The sequence below is a fragment of the Tenrec ecaudatus genome, chromosome 7, assembly GCF_050624435.1.
Source record: "Tenrec ecaudatus isolate mTenEca1 chromosome 7, mTenEca1.hap1, whole genome shotgun sequence".
Classification (NCBI taxonomy): Eukaryota; Metazoa; Chordata; class Mammalia; order Afrosoricida; family Tenrecidae; genus Tenrec; species Tenrec ecaudatus.
Genome location: NC_134536.1, coordinates 79089463 through 79110996, shown reverse-complemented (window position 1 = coordinate 79110996; position 21534 = coordinate 79089463).

Below are 21534 nucleotides of genomic sequence, written 5' to 3'. Positions count from 1 at the left end.
TGTCTAAGGCTATGATCTTTAGAGGAGCAGACTGCCACAATTTTGTCTGGCAGAGCTACTGATGGACTTGAACTTCTGACCTTTCAGTTAACAGAAAGCACTTCATAACTGGGTTACAGGGACTGTTGCGATAGGCAATAGACCTGATGCTGTGGTGGTTATGTGTTGAAACCACCAGCCACTTTGCAAGAGAAAATCCATGCATTCTAACTTCCAAAAGAGATATAGTTGCAGAAACCCCAAAAAACACTTTTACCATGTCCTAATAGGCCAATATAAGTAAAAACAGCGAATTTGAGATTTTTGTGCGACAGTACACATTACTCCTCTTTTTGTAACTTCTCCAAAAGTCAATTTCAAGGCAAATAGTTTTAGTAATACCTCAAAAAGAGTTCAAATGTGTGGGTTTCTTTAAATAAGATAAAGTGAATGGTAAATATAGGACAGGTTGAATGGCTCAAGATGCTTATCCACATAGAATAATAGAAAATGCAGTTTGATGAAGCTACCAGTGGTAATGACTGGCATTAGAGCGGCGACTCCCTAACACTCATTTGACTACGCCATAGCTACCAGCACTGGCGACTTCATCAAAGACTATTGTGTGCATTCTACCTTGGGAATAGGGACATTATTAAAACTGAGATGCTTCTTGAAACTGAGTATAATTATATTACGTGCTCAAGGTGGTAGAAAGCATGGCAGACAAAACTGCTAACATGATAAGTTACTATTGTTGGATATCACGCATTATTTCACTTATCCATTTGTGCCACAGAAGTTTTGTTAATCTAAAAAATTCTAGGATCTTTTCTAGATACTTCATATGACTTGTAATAATTACAATGAGTATCAATAGAGATATTAATATCTTAATTGTACATACAATAACTCTGAAGTGCAGAGCAGTAAGTAGCTTGTAAAAATATAATTTAATATTTAAGTAATGGTTGATCTGAGACACATATCAACAAATCTTGACCTCCTAAGTCAATATGCAGTCCTCCAAACATGGACTATTTTGTGGCTGAGTCCTAGAATGGTCAATATGACGGTAAAGACTGAGATGGCACAGATTATGAACTAAAAATAGTATGATGAGGTTAGCAGTAAAAGAAAAAGCAATCTTCTCAACTACATAATGATAAATTTTAAAAGATCTACACAGTGAGGGGCCTATGAAAACAATTTGGCCAATAGCTTAAGTGGTTTAACAACTGGAATGGAGTTAGAGAGAGGAGTAAATTCTTGAAAGTAGAATCAAATTTTAAGGCTTCTTAAACTATTAATTTATAAAGTTGTTTAGGATGGAAGAAGGGAAGATGTCAGATAATTAGTTCAGCATAAAAATATATAATTAGAAGGGATTGATTTGGAGTTTAAAAGCTTGGAATATAAACCTTTTATCCCATTATTTGACTTCTTTCTCTGAAGCCAACTTGCCAACACAAAGATAGATTCATTTATTGGTCAGGCAGGTGTATAGTTCCTAGGATTTTACATTTATTGATGGCTAATCTGCTGTTCCTCTGATGCCACCAGACAAAGTTGACTTATGTGAAAATTCAGCTGAGCTACAAAATAAAGAAAGCTCTAGTTTGCATTGACCTTTTTTCTATGGAGTAAAGAAGAATATGTCATCTATTGAACATTCCTATTACTAAACAGAATCATAAGATCCTAATATTTTATTTCATTGAGTCTTCACATAACCCAATGAAGAATCGATGTTATCACTCTTATTTCACAATTAAGGAAGTTGAAGTTTAAAGCACTTTTAAAATGTCCCCTTAAACATCTCGTGAATATAGAGCCAGAACTCAGTTCCAGCTCTGTTGGATCAAAGCCCTAGTGCCTCCCAATTCCAATTTGAGAAGATTGTGACTCCATCGTATGTATTGTAATACAGTATAAACTTCTCAGAATTTACATTTAAGTCCACAACTCTCATGAAAAGCCTGTGGTTAAAGAGCTTCTCAGTTTTCTTCTCAATTGTCCTCACACTGCTTCCAGCGTGGAGTGATGCCCTGTGTGTTCGAGCACCCGGTGCCCCATAGAGTCGTCAGTGACTGAGCTTTCTACAGTCAGTATCCAGGCCTTCAGACACAGCTCTAGGGAGACTCAAACTCTCAACCTTTGGATTAGCAGCGAAGATTATTGATAATTTAAGTTCATCCTATATGGGTAGCTTTCACAGATATCACTTTGAGTCATTATACAGATAGATAACTACATTAGCTTTTGAGAAAACTTTCTGGTCGAAGGGAAGATAAAATAACTTGGATATACTGAAATGTTTTGAGAGAAGTGGTTTCATTTAGTGTTGGAGAGATTAATCCCAGTGTAAAGAGGAGAGACCAAGAGAACAGTATGACTGCAGTTGCCTTATTGAGACACTGTGATATGTCAACAATTAACAATACCAACTTCAACATTTCTACTGGACTCTCTCTGATTCTGACATATTTTGACAAATTTTTCAATTTTAATCATTTGCCCAGAGAATATAGCATAGGCACTGTGTTAAGATCAAATATTGAAGATAATAAAAAAAACAATAAAATTGGCATTTTAAATGCTTTAAAATAGCCAATAATTCCATTTCATCTGAGGAAAACATTATATAAGATATATACCCTCATTTCTATAAAGTTTTAAATGATTCAAGACAACAAATACTATATATTATAAGTTATAGAAATGAATGACTACATATAAATTAAAGTATTCAGTCATAATGCCATTAAAGAGAATAAAGGGTTTAAGAGAAATGAAGAAAAAGAGGATTTAAATAGCAATGCTAAGATGAATCAAATGTATCAGAAGTAACAAAATATTAACTATGTTTGCCATACTTCATTTATCTAATCAGATCCAAGGAAGGCTCAGAGCTCGAAGATTTACGTTTTTAAACAATTAACTATAATGAGAAGGAAAGGAAGGGAAGCACAATGAGGCAAACTTTGTCTGCAAAAGAGTCCAAGGAATCAGGCGAGGTGGCAAGTGCAGAGGAGAAAGCGTGGCTGCAAGAGCACCGACAGGTCACACTACATACCAGGGGAAAAAACAGCCACATGTTTACATATGCCTCATGGTGCACTGTGGAGTGTGAGTTGGATTGCTAATCACCAGGTGAGATGTTCAAACCCAGCAGAGAAGCAGCAATATAAAGCTGTCTGTGCTAATGAAGGTTTAGTCTCAACGTTTCTATGTGGGGTCGCTGCGAATCAGAATCGGCTCAATGGTGCTGGGTTTGGCAGTAAACCAGGGCCTATTCAATTGTAAGTCACAGCAGCCCCATAGGGTTTCAGATGCTGTATTTCTTTGTGGGAGCAGATTGCTCAACTTTCTCATGTTGAGAGGTCAGTGAATTTGAACTACCAACCATGTGGTCAGCAATCCAATGATTATTTGGCAGCACCGCTATTTCTCTCTAGGGTATAGCAAGCCTCATCGCTCTCTCTCTCTCTCTCTCATGAGAGAGAGAGAGAGATGAGAGCGATGAGGCTTGCTATACCCCAAAGTGTTGCACTCTCAGAATCCCATCGGGGCAGTTCTAGCCCGTCCTAGAGAGTTTATTTGAGTCAGAGAGACTCAATGGCAGTCAGTGTGAGTTTGCCCTCACACTGTCGTTTAGCTTGTAGTTTCTCATCAAGAATATATTGGACAGTTGTGGAATTTAAATTTCTCCTGAAACAGTTTTAGTGTTGTTTTACATGGGGTTGTAAAAGATGCACGAAGGATATAGATCCATTTGTACCTTAATTTACTAAATATACTGCTCGTGTCCATGATTTAATTTTTTCAAGCTCAAATCTTATTCAGGATAATCAAAATAAATAAATAGATAGATAGATAAATAACCACATACTTGAAGAATGAGAAATAGCAGAAAAATATTTGGACATTTATTATTATATTATCACTTTAAAAACATTTATCACAAAAATGTTCAAAAACTTATAAGACAATCCTTCAACAATCTCTAGGGAAACTAAAGTATTTCTACATGAACTGAAACCAAAAATCTTTTTCTTTACTTTTGAGCAATGTTAAACATTTCCCCTAAGGAATTTTAGTAACAGAAGAACATTATTTTTAAATTAACTTTTTCATTAAATGCTTGTTTCCCTTGAAAAGGGAGCAGCTGCTAGTACTGGCAGTCTTCCCCCCACCCCCACTCCCAATCTATGAGCGCAAATCAAGAACAATTTGTTTTGTGAATAATCTACAGTATGACAATTTGTCTACAAATATGTCACTGCCTGTTTACCTCAGTGTGTGTCAATTGGATTGAGCCCCTTATTTGTAGAAAAGGGAGGAAGGCACTTGTGACAGCATCCCTGCGGCATGCCTGGCACTGCAGCCTCTCTCCCCAACTTCCTATTGCCACCAGGAACCGCAGGGAGTGAGAAGCCACACACTGCGCAGAGTGTGTGGGTTTAGCAGGACGAGGCCAGCTACAAAATTAGAGACTTGGGGTCTCACCGAGAGACTAGAGAGCTGTTCACACAGAGGCAGACTTTCTGTACAACACTTTGATTAAGTCTAGGAAGAACCTTAATAGACTGCCATTTACTAGAAAGGAACCTTTTAGACACAAGTGTTGGGGGATGGAATTTGATTTTTTTTCCCCCCTCTGCTCGCTGCCTCTATGCTGAAGAGCTGATGCTGGCATTAAAAGAAGATCAAATAAAAAGCTTATTCAGCACTTACTAGATTTCCAGGAAGAAGTAAAAAAGATTAACTATAGCTTACTTATGTATAAATATATGCTTCTATATGTCAGTTTATATCACCCAAGGTAATATCTGATTTTCTGTGTAGTTAGTGTTATAAAAAAGCAAAGCTCTCTCCTAGAGACAGAAGAACACTTTCACTTAGACACTCACACTGCTCGCATGTATTCACATGATTGACCTGAACTAGTGAACCCAAGAACTGTACGAGGTTGTTTCCATAGTCTTGGATTACTCAGATAGACCTTAACATCGTTATATTGTGACAAATGATAAATGTTCCTTTTCATAGCACTCAGCCTCAGCAGTAGCATTAGTATTACTATAACTCAGTTACTAATCTCTGTCCATTTAACCAATGTTTGCTCATTTATATGTATGTATACATACAATCTCAAAAGTGAAAGGTAAGAAAAGAAGAAAATGGCAAACCCAACAGAGGAATGATTTAAAGGGTATAATTTAGTGTAGCACAGGTATCTACTTGTTGCATATAAAGTTGGATCCTCATTAATGGTTTTAGATGTGCTTTGAAAGTAAATTTGAAAAGCAAGGGCAATCCAAAGATATGTATCTCAAACATCAAGTATGCAGGAAGGAAAAATTCTAAGCAAAGAACATATGTTGTGTGTTACACAGGCATATTTTAAATACCAATTACAATTTTCTATAGAGATAAGTGATAGAGGTAAACAACGCTACTTTCTGGTTTAATTTCTACTTGTAGCTTTCCCATAATACATTGAAGAGTCTTCAAGAGAGAGAAGACTGAGCCAAATAAGTGGACTACTTCCTGTTCAAATCATATTGTTGTAGAGAAATTATAGCTCAAAGGGGGACCAATGTAGGAAAAAGATGTGTATGGCAATAATTAGTATCTTAAAATGATTTAGTATAGTTTCATTTCTTTCTATATGTAGAGAAATATTTGTTCAAAAATATATTTAGAGATTAGATAAAATCAGATATTTGAAAAATGTTTTCCTTTTAATTCCTGTATATATAAAAAATACTTGTATATCATAATTAAATATGCCGTAAACTTTGAAAAAAATAATTAAAAAGTGAGGTAACAGTAAGATTAATATTTCGTACATTTTGAGGCTAAGGACATGAATAAATTTCTATCAAGTTAAAAAGAAAAAAATCATTTCAAAATCTCCTTAACATTCAATGACCAAGAATTAAAGAAAAACACATCCATAACTAACTTTCGGAATCTTGAATGATGGTGGATGTGCACAGCTAACTCAGCACATCCAAATCAGCTGAGTCTGAAACCGAAGGTAAGGAAAGGTGCACAGCGCAATTTACACCACAGAATCCTTCAACTACTTCGAGGTGAGCAGGATGAGTGACTTCCCGAAGTGGGAGCACAGACAGAGAAAGCAGAGGACTGCTAGAAGAACAGCTGAAGAAGTAGGATACCCCCTCCACCGATACGTACAGCAATGGCTCTCCTGTTGGGTGCTATGAAATGTGGAACTCAGATTCGCATTTATGGAAGGACAAGTCGGGTAGCAGCTGTGGGCGGTATCCCAGACCACCTTTAGCTGTCAGCTTCTTCCCAGACTACCTCAGTCTCCAAACCTCTCAAAGCCAATATTATACTCCTCCTTAGTTGACCTTTGTCTAATGGATGATCGACGCAATAACTTCATCTATCTAAGCTCAAGTAGCGATAACATTGAAGGGTTGCCTGTTCTAGTTCCAGAGCTTTCTGTGAGATCAACTGAGACTGCTATTACAGCTTGATTTTCCCTCTGCCCAAACATTATTTCTTTCCTTTCCATGAACAGGTATTGAAACCAAAGGAATGCTTCAATTGATATAATGCACAATGACTTTTCTTACTGTCTTCTTCCTTTGGAACTAGACCTGTCACAATGACTCTCTACATTCTTCAAAGGAGACTGCTGACTTTTCCCTAGCAGCCAAAAAATCAGAGTATACACATCAAAAACAGCAGGATAGAAAGTTCAATGGGGAAATAATATATGATTTTTAAAAAGGAATGCCCATAGTTTTGTTTTTTAATCATTTTAATAGGGGCTCTTACAGCTCTTATAACAATCCGTACATTCAATATGTCAAGCACATTTGTACATATGTTGTCATCATCCTTTCCAAAATATTTTCTTTCTGCTTGAGCTCTTGGCATCAGCTCTTAATTTTTTTCCTCCCTCTTACACCATTCCTCCCTTGTGAATCCTTGCTAATTTATTTATTTATTATTATTTTCATATCTCACACTGACCTCTGTCTGCCTTCACCCTTGATTCTGTTGTTTGTCCCCCTTGGGGGTGATGGTTATGTGTCAATCATTGTGATCATTTCCCCCTCCATCTCCCCACCTTCACCCTTCCCTCATGGTATCACTACTCATTATTGTTCTTGAAGGGGTTATCTGCCCTGGATTCCCTGTGGCAAGAGCTCTTATCTGTACCAGTGTACATGCTCTGGTCCAGCCAGATTTGTAAGGTAGAATTGGGGTCATGATAGTTGGGGTGGAGCACTGGGGCAGAGAGGAGGAAGCATTAAAGGGGGCAGAGAGGAGGAAGCATTGAAGAGCTACAGGAATGTTGTATGTTTCATCTGTGCTATACTGGATGGCTCATTCCTTACTTGTGACCCTTCTGTGATGGGATGCCCAATTGTCTAGAGATGGACTTTGGGTCTCCATTCCACCCCCACCCCCACCTCATTGCACCAATATAATAGTTTGTTCTAGGTCTTTTGATAACTGTTACCTGATCCTATTGACGCCTCATTATCACACAGGCTAGGCTACTTCTTCCATGTGGGCCTTGTTGCTTCCCAGCTAGCTGGCCATAGTTTATTTCCAAGCCTTTAAGACCCCCAATGCTATATCTTTTGATATCCAGGCACCATCAGCTTTCTTCATCACATTTGCTTATGAACCCATTGTGTCTTCAGTGATTGTGTTGGAAAGGTGAGCATCACAGAATGCCACGCTATTAGGAGAAAGTGTTGAGTAGAGGTCCAGTGTCCATCTGCTACCTTCTTATTTAACATATAATAAATGTACACAGAACTATATCCTTATCATTATATATAAATATTTTACATATGTACATGCCTCCATTTAGACCTCTATAAATGCCCTTTGCCTCCTAGTTCTTTCCTCTATTTACTTTTACTCTCCTCCTCTCCAACTATCATGTTTGATCTTCATTCGGCTCCTAGTAATTACTCTTGGCTACAATGCACTTGATAAAGGCCAACTAGGCATCCTATACCCTCCTCGATTTTTAGATCACTTGTTCCCTTGTACCTGAGTTTGTTGGCTCACCTTTCTATTCCCCCACCTCTCTCTCTGTCATTTCCTCCAGAACCGTAGATCCTGTTGTTTTCTCCTAAGGATGGTTTATCCTGCCTATTTTATCTAGATAGACATGACAAACAGAAACACACAAAACAAACAACAAAGAAAAGCTTATAAAAACAAACAACAACAAAGAAAAGCTTATAGTTTCAGGTCTGTCTGTTGACCTTTATGAGTGTTTTCTGATCAAATCTGCTGAGGTGTCATGCCCTGCCCTCAAAGTCTATTTTTGGGATTTCTCAGGAACTTCATTGCTCTGCTCCACTTGCTGCTTTGTTGCATGACCTTCATGTCTCACCCTGGTGTGGTGGGGTCAAATCCCACACTGTTGTCTCGCGTATTGTCCCCCATAGTGCTATGGGTCAGTGAGGGGATTCTATGTCGCATGTTGGGGCAGGCCCTATGGTCCTCTCTGTGTATTGGCTGCTCTGAGCAGGAATATCATCCTAGAGGCTTGGTGAGCCAGGTTGCATTTTTCTCCTTCCCTATTGGTTTTCTGCCATGTGTTCTGAGCAGACCCACCCAGCTCCTCAAGCGGTGGCTTCAGTGCTGCCCCCTGTAGTTCATTTTTCTATGGAGAAGGTTCACATAGCCAGAATTGGGGCTGACCCTGCAGACCTCTCTATTGGTTCACTGCTTCATGCCGGTGTGTTGCATTCACGTCTTGGTGCACTAGGTTGAGTTCTGGTCCATCTCTCCCTTTCCTGTGGAGATATAAACAACAACCACCCCTTGGGTGGATTAGTGGGAATGCCATAGTGTTACATTAATAATTCACATTTTAGTTTTTTCCCAATGTTGTCCACACAAGGTATTTTCCTCTTAAGTACATTGTGTTAATTTTTCACAGTCTGCTCACAATACCCTGGATAATGGGTGATGCTGGCAAATGTACTGACTGCACTATTTCCATAAAAATATGTACGTAAATATTCATATATCAAGGCATGGGCACAATCCATCTTCCTCCTCTAGCAATAGGGTAGTCAGAAAAAGCCTCATTTGGAAAGTCTGGCTAGTGTTAATGGAATGACATAACTAAACCTGTATTAAAGTGAAATGTCACGACCAAGTCTTCTTTCTATGAATACAAAGGTAAGATACCTTATGGCAAGGAACAGTTGAAGATAAACTCTTTAAAATACTAAGCAAATATAAAAATGAATCTTTTAAGAGAAAAGATATACATCAGACTAACAAAATAATCAACTTGGAAATTCAGAAGAATAAAAAGGCTTTAGGGAGAGTGAAATTAGTTAATAGCTATTAATTTGGGTGAAGGGAATGGAAATATATAAGAAATACATTATTATCACCATGACACTAAACGTAAGGAAGAAATGGAGAGGTGCACAAAAGTTAAAGACAACAAAGTTAAATGCTATGACATATATTTAAAGAAATATGTAAATACAGGAAAATAGAATAATTAGTATAATTCTGAAGATAAGAACCCCAACACCAAACCCATTGCCATAAACTCAGTTTTTGATTCACAGTGATCATACGTATGGTTTTCTCAGTGGTAAAGCTTTAGAGAGCAGCTAGCCTCCTTTTGTCCTTAAGAGTGGTTGGGGGTTAAGCCAACAACCTTATGTTAACAGTCCAACATGTATGAATTAGTGCCCCAGAGCTCCTCAGAAGATAAGAGAACATATTACGCTCATGACACAGGAAGAGCGTGCTGTTAAAACTGCTAAAACAGGAATATAGAATAACAATAGAGATTTAAAATTACAGCCAAATAAGCCTAAAAGCAGAAAAGGAAAACTCATTAGCAGATTAAGATAACCGAGCAGAGGGCATGTCAGTTTTTGAAAATGCATTTAAAAAGTAATGCTATTGATTATAAGATATGTATTAGAGATGTGAGAACCTGCTCTGAAGTTCCCACATAGACATTTAGGTAATAAAAGAAAACTTCAGTAAGAAAGCAAGGGGGAGGAAAGCAAGGGGATGACAAGAAAGTCATCCAGTTTCAAAGTTAAAAGGGTCCACAGTGTGCTCAACAATATAAATGAAAATAAAGCAAAGGTAAGGTATTTCTTATAAAAAAGCAAACTGGACGTTCTATAAAGTCCTGGCAAGAGCGTGGTGGTTGTTTCGGTTATTGTTAGATGTCACAGCATCTGTTGTGATTCATAGGGGGGACCTATGCATCATGGGTATGCAGCATGGCTATGCATCATGGGTATGCAGCATGGCTATGCAGCATGGCTATGCAGAATGGCTATGCAGCATGGCTATGCAGAGTGGCTATGCAGCATGGCTCTGCATCATGGGTATGCAGCATGGCTCTGCATCATGGGTATGCAGAGTGGCTATGCAGCATGGCTCTGCATCATGGGTATGCAGCATGGCTCTGCATCATGGGTATGCAGAATGGCTATGCAGCATGGCTATGCATCACGGGTATGCAGCATGGGTATGCAGAGTGGCTATGCAGAATGGCTCTGCATCATGGGTATGCAGCATGGCTCTGCATCATGGTTATGCTGCATGGCTATGCATCATGGGTATGCAGAGTGGCTATGAAGAATGGAATGAAACACTCTCTGGTTTGGCACTATCCCCACCCTTCCTCCTATTTCTGAAATCACTCCCATGATTTCGCCACTCTGTCAATCCATATCCTAAAGTGTCTTCATTCTCATTGACCTGTTACTTTACCAAATACGAAGTCTCCAGAGACTGGACCCTTTGATGACATATCAAAGAATGTAGGAAGCAAAATCTTCCTTTCCTCAATTCTCTCCATGCTTTATTCTCATTCTCACTGGCCAGAGCATTTCTTCAGATCTCTTGTAGCCTAAGAAGTAAGCAAATGGGAAAAAAAACTCCTTACAGTGCTATATAATATTTATATATACATACATATAAACACTAAATCAACTCCCGGAAAACTGTACTGCATCAACTTCTACAGAACTGATTTGAAGTTGGAAAGCGTCTTAAAGTAAAATTTTGACTTTAAAATTTCAAATCTTGTAAGTCCTATAAGAGCAGTTCTTAAAGCTGTTAGAATAATGGATTGAAAAACACAAGACCATAAAGGCCAAACAATTTGATGAAGATTTTTTGCATCACCAGCTGTAGGAACCATGTAATAATTATTGTGAATCAATTTGATGTAGCAAACCTTGAACATTTTCCTGGCAAAGAGCCATAAAGGAATTTTCAAATTTTCTTTGTCATTTCGGTTTAGACAAAAGTCATATATATCTAGTGATTTAAGTGTTTAATATATGCATTGTATTCCTTAATATTAAACCAGCACTATTATACCCACAGTGTAAGAAATTATTAGTACTTCAGAGTGGATAAAAATAGTATAATACAATAAATTAGTTATATAATTAACTTATCAAAAATAAAATATCATCTGTACAACTGTGTCAAACTTAATAATAGAAAAAGCATGTTTTAGGTGACTCAGCGCCCACGGGCTGTGGGAGTGACGTGGCCACCCCAAGGGGCGGGTGGGCAGGGGCCGGTGGCAGGTAAGGCACACGCCCTGGCTCTGGGAAGGCCAGCGGCCACCCCCAGCTTATAATCATCAAGACAGTAAGTCTTCCATAGCCACTCATAAAAAAGGGACAACAGAGACTTATCTTGGCTGATGAAGCTATGCCAGTTGACCTAGCCCCTGAGACCATGGTACTAAGCCCTCAAGACCATGGCTCAGCCTCTCATGGTGTTTGGCTACAAAGTTTGCGTAATTTTGACCCCTGTACACTCTACTTTGAAGCCTAAGTTGTGCTTGACCCAAACCATGGTTTTTTCAACCACCTCATGTGCATGTGAAAGTTGGACATTGAATAAAGAAGATTGAAGAAGAATCAGTGCATCTGAATTAATGGTGCTCATGAAGAATCTTGACTCCCATAGAGCAAGCACATTTTTCTTGGCAGAAATACAGCCAGAACGTTCTTTAGAATCAAGGATAGTGACGTGAGACATTGTGTCATGTCCTTTGGGCCTGTTATCAGGAGGGGTTGGTCTCTGGCAAAGGATACCATGCTCAGTAAAATAGGGAGTCTGTGCAAAAGAGGAAGAGCCTCACTCAGCAGGACTGACACCGCGGCTGCCACCATGGGCTCAAACAGGAATGATCGTGAGGGTGGCACAGGCCTGGGCAGTGTTTCGTTCTATTGTACATTGGATCACTATGAATCCGCACTTGATAGTGATAGCTTTTGTATCAACTAGGCCAGGGTTCTCAGGAGTTTGGCAGTCATAGCCATGTGACCTAATACGATGATAAGTGATAGGATTTAGCACAATGGCATGGCCTCTGGGACACAGTGCTCCTTGATCAGATCACAGCCTCGGTATACTTGGAAGGCAGTCTCGCTGGGGTGTGGCCTGCTTCTTTTTAAGCAGACACTGTGTTGCTTCTGCCGGGATCTGGTTCCTGCATCTGGTTTGGCAACCCTCTGCCATGAGGTCTGCTGTTCCCCAGGAGTCATTAGAGGACTGCCTACTTGGATTCGTTCAACTCTGCTTCCACCAGCCTGTGGTGTTCTTGCTTTGTCTTTCTCCTTCCTGGTTCCTCAGCTCCTGCAGAGTCAGAAGTCCCCAGCTGATCACCGACTCATGGACTGGAACTGGACTGGACGTAGCTGCTCCTACCATGGTGCGAGCCATTTCTCGATGTCAATCTCTTTCCATACACATGAGCAGGTAGCTAGCACGCAGCCTTGGTGATGGGATCGCTGGGAGTTGGGCAGCTCTTCGGAAACACAAGGATTCCAGGCTTTGAAGATGGTGAAAGGGGTATCCAATTTCTGAGTAGGTCCCAGTGATTCTCACTATCTGGTGTTCATATCTTTGACATTAAACAGAGCGGAACTGTCTAACCAGTGGATATTGCAGAAATGACCATGTGAGTTCTGAGGCTCGGGACCCAAAGACACCAGAACACCCACTCTGCTCTCTCTCGGATCACTTGCTGTAGGCCAGGGGAAGCCAGCTGCCACGTTGTCAGCACACTCACAGAGCCATGTGGAAAAGTATGTATGGTGAGGAACTGAGTGTCTTGGTCCTCCAGAGAATCCTCTCCCAGCAATGCCGTCATCCCAGTCTGACATCTGGTTGAGTGTCAAGAGAGTTTCAGGCAGAAGCATCAGTGGAACCAGGCTCACATTCTTGAACTCCCGCAACTCTTTGCTGTTGTTAAAGCCACCAAGTGCTAAACTAATGTGTTACGCAGTGGAGGAGCCGAGCACCCTCTGATCCCAGGGAGAGCCGTGCCTGCCCTTGACTCACACCTTCCTTCCTTTCTTTTGTAAAAGATAAATTTTTCTTCACAACTAAAAATGAAAAAGAAAATGCATGTTTTAAATGTTAACAGGTATAACAATTTGAACTCAATTTTGCAATAGTGATTGTATTAGGAGCTCTTATAATGAAATGTTAAATCATAAATTCATTATTATAAATATATAACACTAAATGTCTTATATACAAAATATTACTGTATTGACTCCTAGAATCATTCATTTGATACTTATGGTAATGTATATATTATACTGGGCCTGAAATTATTGCAGGTGCTTGAATCTACTCTGTTGCTTATTTCTATTGCTTTGCAAAAAGATTGTGCAGTTGCATTTCATTAAGAAGGAAATATAATAAATATTGTATTTAAAAGGATGTCTCCATATTCCATATTCATTCATTTTTAATAGAAACAGTAAATATTTTTCAGTTGCTATAGCTCTTAACCATCAGTTCTGCCCATGATCCTTTTTTATCTAGTTAGGTCACGTGGTGCTCAATAAAGGACCTATAATGGCAGCTCCTGCTACTTAAGGAATATTTCTCATTTCTTCGTTGATCTTTGAGAAGTCAAACAATACTCCTGAAAAGTACTCGAGAGAACTGTTTGAAGCAGATCACTGTATAAGTGTTATTTGCACATGTATAAATCATATACAGAAAAACAATAAATGTGTGTAAACACAAGTTGTACATAAAAATATATAGAAGACATCTTCGTTCTGAAGCTGTGGTGTTGTTGGATACCAGAAGCAATAACCTCTCCATAACCAGAAAACTTGCTCTCAAGAGTGTCACCTACTTCATAGGAACGGGTTTGTATTCTACAAAAAGAATGACCATCATCTAATTTTTTCATACGTAAGCATTTATTATCCATTTTAAGGTGAAGATAAAAGTACCGGTCTTAACCCGATGCCCCATGAACTTTCCCTATTTTTGAGATCTAATGACTTGTCTATCAGGTTGATTGCAGGTATATCACTTAGATTCTAAAGAAGTTCAGTTAATTGCACAACCTAATAAAGAAAAATTATTTGTACATGTTTAACCTGTTTCAAGATGTCTGTTTTTCTTAATATGATGGTTTTATTTCTGGTTTTATAACTAAAATTATCTAATTTTTAAAAATTGTTTCGTTACTTATTTCACATTGGATAAAATAGCTTGTTTTCTCACATTCTTTTTCCAAAAATGTACAATGCTTTGCCCAGGACACCTTCCCAGGGAGAAGGGATATAAGCATTTAAATAAAGAATTGAATCATTTAATGATTATGTTCTGGTTTCCTGCTAGCAGGATATCACACGAGTGAGTAAATGGATTAAGCTCCTGTAAGACCAGCCAGGCCATATCTTGACAGTGGTGTTTCCCATTCTCAGGTGTCTAGTTAAGGAAAACACAGGGGTCCAATTCAACCTTTAAACATGTTATCCGTTGACTAGAAAGATCACTGCTTTGAGATGCAATGGGATTTTCCACAGCCAACTTAGCAGAGGGTGTGCTTTTTTATTATTCTTCGAATGAAGAGTGGAGTAAGTAGGTGATGTAACTGGAGTATATTTCTGGATACATTTTCTATATACATTATGATTTATCTCCCTTGTACCTACCAATATTCTTAAAGAAAGAATTTAGATTTTGGGATTATCAAAAAGTCCATATTAGTTTAAGAAATTGTTCCTTGGAATGTAACACTGAGAGAGAGGAGAGGGGGAGATAGAGATAGAGATAGAGATAGATAGATAGAGAGAGAGAGAGAGAGAGAGAGAGAGAGAGAGAGAGAGAGAGAGAGAGAGAGAATTAGAAGATCTAAAATATAAAATAAATATATTTCATCTCCACTTATTTTTAGCTGTTTTATTCAATTTTTTCATTATCATTAGAATCTGTTTTCCTTGCAGTATGTCTGTATTTTTAGGCAGTCTCTAAATTGACTGCTTCATGGTTGATTTTTCCCCCAGCCATATTTAACCACTGATCTCAGCTGAATTGATTAGAGTGACTGTGGAGTAATTCAAATCAGATCAGATGGCTGAGCTCACCAAACAAATCATACCGTGGTCCAGTAATTTTGTTCATATAACTACAACCTAATCCACAGCAGAAAATTAGACATGTTGGGAACACAAAGTTTAGGAGATATGTAGAATATAGTTTAAGGCTTCAGTTTATTAGAACCAATCATCTTGGATTTTTTCATTCCTAATTTAGTTATGCAAATTTTTAAATTTAAGCAGATTTCCATGTAAGCAGAACAGTAAACTTTAAAAAACATAAAGCTTTTTATAATTAGGAAAGGAATTATTGGATTCAAAATTAATAGTAACAAACATCTTTGTCTAGTATAGGTACAAGAGACTCTCAACTGAAGAATAATTTTCACAGTGAATTTATTTTCTTACCTTAGTAGTGACTGTGAAGAGTCAAAAGCAGTATCTGTAAGAAAGGAAAAGATTAAGAATATTTAAATCATTATTTTTCTCATCATTTCATGTAGTAAAGTTAAAAACCTGTCTTCACACATGCATACACACTATACTCAGGAAGAAAATAAAGAAAAACTATGCTGTAATTCCTAATAAAATTAAAAGGTATTATATAAAGTTTGTATTGCAAACAGATTTATCTAGGACCACAGTTTATTATGGAATTTACATAATGTGAAGATTCGATTCGTATAATTTAAGTAGCATTTCCATATTTTTGCATTTGTCGACCTGTAACAATAAGTTTAACATATACCATTTTTCTGATGTTTTTAGACACTTCAGATAAATAAACAGTAAACCAGCAAGCAACTCTATTATATTTTGGTGAATATCAGCAAAGATTTCATATAAATGTGTTATAATGGTTACTTTGACATCAATTGAAAATGAGAGATTATTCAGTATACCTTTGTTATATGAAACTTTCTGCTTACATTTTCTTGCTTTATGATTTGCACTTTTTTATCTCAAAAACAATCTTAAGTGTACAAACTACTAAACACCCACCTATTTATTTTCTATAAATCATTAGTTGTGTTACTTTTAGACTATCTAAAAATAAAGTTTGTTTTCACTCATATCTTGTAGGCTAGACTTTCGGCTGCTCACTGGAAGGCTGGGAGTTCAAACGCATAGATATCTCTGAGGGAGAAAGGTCGGGCTGCCCGCGCCCATGAAGGTTTACAATCTCAGAAACCCTGTCCATTGCCTGTTGGAATCTACGTAATGAAAGTGGCTTATCTTAATGTCTAGGAGACTTGATGACCTGATAGCTATGTGCCTGGATGGTGAGCAAAAAGCAATCGATGGGAACAAGCCAGCAGCTCCACAGGAGGAAAGGCCTGGTGATGTGCTTCAGTACAGATTTAAGCTACCCTTTTGAAGCAGTGGTACTATAGAGTGCTCTGAACCAAACTGACTCAGTGACCTTCAGCATGGCATCTTAATTTCAATGCCATCAATTGCCTAAGTAAATAGGTTATTAGGGGACGCTTGGGTATAGCTTTTATAAACCTTTTTAATAATTGGTCTGACTGAAACATCCTATGTGTATGATTACATTTTGAAAACTAGCTACTGTTATATTATAGACTAAGGGTTAGAACAATTATAGATTCTTAGAGTTCAGTTTAGTTAGGAAAGTTCATATTTATTGAATTTGAAAGCAAAATGTTTCATCTCATCTTATTTATTCAAAATGCTCAAATGTAATATATCCTATTAGGAAAGCCACAACTGGTGTCCAAAATTAAGGATATATTTAGGGACAGTATTTTAAGACTAAACATTCTTTTGTACTCACTGACAATGAGTCAATAGGGTAGAACTGCCACGGTGGATTGCCAAGACAGTAACCTTTTATGGGAATAAAAAATCTCATTTTTCTCCTGCTTAGTGCATAACCCACTCTGTGAGTTACATGACATTTTGTTAAGGAAAACCTCATCATGACTTCCTTAATTGAGAGTTTGTGTTTTGTCTTTATACTTTTAAGAAAGAGTTACATTTGATTTGCTTTCCCAAGCCAATCACTGTACTGTGGTTATAAATATACTGTTTCTTTTATGGTTCTCTGAAGTTTAATTTGCTGCTATTATTTCAAGCAGTCAGTTAATATTTCATGTTGATTAACAAATAATATAAAGAATAAAAACGTGTGGATATTTTTATATTTCAATGGAGCTTCTCTGATTATGTGCTAAAACAATGCTTTCATTACCTTAGAGAAGACAGATGCTTTCTTTTACAGTGAGACATTAACAAACCTGGCTTTCTAGCTGCCAGGTTAACTAACTAAGGATCTTACAAAAGTAATTTCAATCTACAATATTTTATTTGTATAAACATATTTGTTTGTGTCTATGCATATGCATCCGTTATATATTTATTTAAATATACATATGTTAATACTTATCTTTCCTTTTAAACTGAGACAATTATGAATGCACAGCTATCTATGAAATGACTATGTTTCAAATGATGTAATTTAAAAGGTAATAAAAAGGTATTAAAAGCATAAAAAATTCAAAGTCTAAAAAGGGTGATAAAAGCATAAAACACAGCAGGCTAAATAAAGAAAAAGATATAAATTAAAGCCAAAATAAATCAAAATAGTATACTTATAATAACTTTGATGAAGGACAGCAGACTGTTGAACATCGTGGGGTCTAAGAAAACTTTTCGTTCACAAACACTTAACTTATAATCGTCTACTTCTGACCAGAAACCTTAGTGACGACATAGTCAACACATTTTGTACATTATATGTAATACACTTTATGCACATTAAATCTGCCTTTCAATACCAAATAAAAAGGTACAAAAGTACAAGGTTTCTGCACCACTGACTTAGCTGTGACTGACTTAGTTGCAGTGATTATGGTATGAATTGTTTTTCCTTTTCTGTTTTTCTACAATGGTCTGTATGCTGGAATCATTTATCTTGAAATGGTAGGCAACTTCAGCTTCAGACCTCAATCTAGGGTACATATCAAGGTATATATCAAGCCATCTAACGTCTTCTTATAATGTCATGAATACTTTCTGTGTCTTGGGAGCATTTGGAATTGACAACCTGGTAATATTCAAGATATGGGGTATTGCATTCAACATGACAAAAATTAAAGTAGAATGGTCAGTGATCTCCTTTTACTGGGATGCACAATATCTCTTTAGAGAATTAAAGAGCAAGGACGTTACTCTGAAGACTAAGCTGTGCCTGACCCAAGCCATTGGATTCTCTAGTGCATCATATGCATGCGAAAGCTGGATTTTTAATATGGAAGACCATAGAAGAATAGATGCATTTAAATTGTGGTACTGAGGAAGAATGCTAAAAGGACAAGCTGGTCTATGTTGTAAGAAATAAGGCCAGAGTGCCCCTTAAAGGAAAAGACAGCAGTACTTCATCTTACATTCTTCTGACATGTTCTCAGGAGAGTCCAGTCCATGGAGAAGGGCATTATGCTTGGTAACATGGAAGGGCAGTAAAAAAAGAGGAAGGCCCCAATGGCATGGGTTGACACAGTGACTGCATCAGTGGGTAGAGGCGTGGGAACAATTATGAGGCTGGCCCAGGACCGTGCAGTGTTTTCTCCTCTTGTGCATATGATCACTATGGGCCAGAGCCAGTTTAATGGCACTTAAAAACAACAACATAATTAATCCCAAGCTAGATAATACTCTGTAGTTTAAAATCAGGAAAGATGTGCAACCAGGCTTCTCACTATATTTAATCAATCTGTATGCTGAACAAATAACTAGAGAAACTGGATTATATAAAAAAGGAGGAGGAAGAAGGCCTATTAATGACCTATTCATATGCAGATGACACAACCTTGCTTGCTGATATGTAGTAGGATTCGAAATTCTTGATAGAGATCAAGAATTTGCAGACTTTTGTGTGGATTACAACTCACTCTAAGGAAGACCAAAATCCTCCCAATAGGACCAATATATAACATCATGATAAATGGAGAAAAGATTGAAGTTGTCAAATCTTTCATCTTGCTTCGATCCACAATCGATGCTCATGGAAGCAGCAGTCAAGAGATCAAAGGACACATTTCTTTGGATAAAGATGCTGCACAAAGTCTCTCGAAAGCATTGAAAAAGAGTGAGGTAACTGTCAGGATTAGGTGTCCCTGACTCAAGCCATGGTATTTTCAATGGTCTCATATTCATGTGAAAGTTGGACATTGAAAAGGGATGATGGAAAAAGAGGTGGTGTTTTTGAATTATAGTGCAGACTGAAAATTTTCGAAACGTTATGGACTGACAAAAGAACAGAGAAATTTGTCCTGGAAGAAGTGCATCCAGAATTCTCCTTAGTGCCAGGGATGGCAAGGCTTTGCTCACATACTTTAGACATGCTGTCAGGAGAAACCAGTCTCTGGAGGACTTCCTCTTTGGTAAAGTAGAAGGGCAGTGAAAAGAGGAAGGCCCTTCAAGACATGGATTGATAAGTGACTGCAACGATGGGCTCAAGCCTAAGAACAAGGAGGAGAATGGCACAGGACCAAGCAGTTTCTCATTGTGTCATACATTCAGTCCCTATGTTGTGTAACTGAGTCAATAGTACTTACCAACCATTGCAGCATATGTAATCATCTTTGGAAAAAGTATCACTTATTTCACAAATAAGGGACTTTGGGGTATTGTAAAAATTATGAATCTAGTTTCTTATATCAAATAGTCTTTCTGTGCACATTTGGAAAGAAAAAAATACTCTCTTAAAATCTAGATTTCTCACAAATACCTCAAAATATTGAGAATGTTAAGCAAAAATATGCTTTTTAAGTTTATTCTCACATATATGTGATATACACAGATTTGCAAATACACAAAATTAGACTTTGCTAGTTATCTACTCTAAAGATTTCCATATTTGATCATTTAACATAGTTGATAAATATAAAGAAAAAAGAGAGACAACATGAAAGAACTAAGTCACAAATGAATCTGAATTCTAGTACATAAATATGCATGTATTCAGCATTAATATGGCTATAAATGCAAATTAATGTATTAAACTTTAGCATGAAATATATGCTACATTTAAAAAAAGCAACAGTACCCAAACACTCTGCTATCAATTCAATTGTGACTCACAGTGACCCTGTGGGACAGACAAGGACTGCTGCTGTGGGTTTCTGAGATGGTGCCTGTGGGGGTGGAGAAGTTCATCTTTCTCCAACGGAGTGGCTCATGAAGTCTAATTGCTAATCCACTTCACCCCAAGAGCTCCCTGCTAAATCATCATGAGGCTAGAATATAATTAGAAATAAACTCATTTTGGTATTTTTGATGTGGTAGTTACATAATCTGGTGTCAATTTGGGACTTGAGAGGATTAAAAGTGAAGGGGTGGAGTCTAGACTGTCAATCGGGTCATAGCCAATGAGGCATCTGTGTGGACATGGCCTTCTCCTGAGCATTATGGAAAATCCTGATTTTCCTCCTTGGAGGCAGGAGACACATTTCTCTCTATGCTCACTTCCTGGGATACATCCCTGAATAGAAGCCATATGGACCTACCCTGATGCAGCCCTGGGAACTGGAGGAGCCACATGAGATGCTGGAGGAGCCCTGCCAGCGCTGAGATGTTTCGACCACCACTGACTTTGAACCCACTGGCCTGTGATCTTCCTGCTGACAGCATCAGTGCATGTGTTTCTTTACTCTGAAGAGGAATTTATAGATTGGTATCAGATTATATCGGACTTATGGACTTGATCTGGACTTGGCTGGGATGTTTTCTCAATATCCAACTGCTTTTGTATATAAATCTCTTTCTTATACACATATGTGTGTCTATGAGTTTGTTTTAGTCTACCCAGAGTAACACACTTGTTATTTTCTTTCTTTCTTTTTAAAATTATTTTATTGGGTGCTCTTACAGATATTGTAATAAGTTGTAGTTCAATTAGATCATGCATGATTACACAATTACTGCCACCATCAGTCTCAAAATAGTTTCATTCTGGAACGCCTTGATATCAGCTCCCCTTTATCCACTCCTTCCCCCACCCTACCCCCAGGAGCCCTTATTGTTATATATGGTATAAAATATTATTATTGTTTTGTTATTATCCATGTCTTATTTATATCCATTTGCCCACAATTCTTTCACTTGTTCCCCTCTAGTGATATTATATACCCATCATTGCTATCACCAC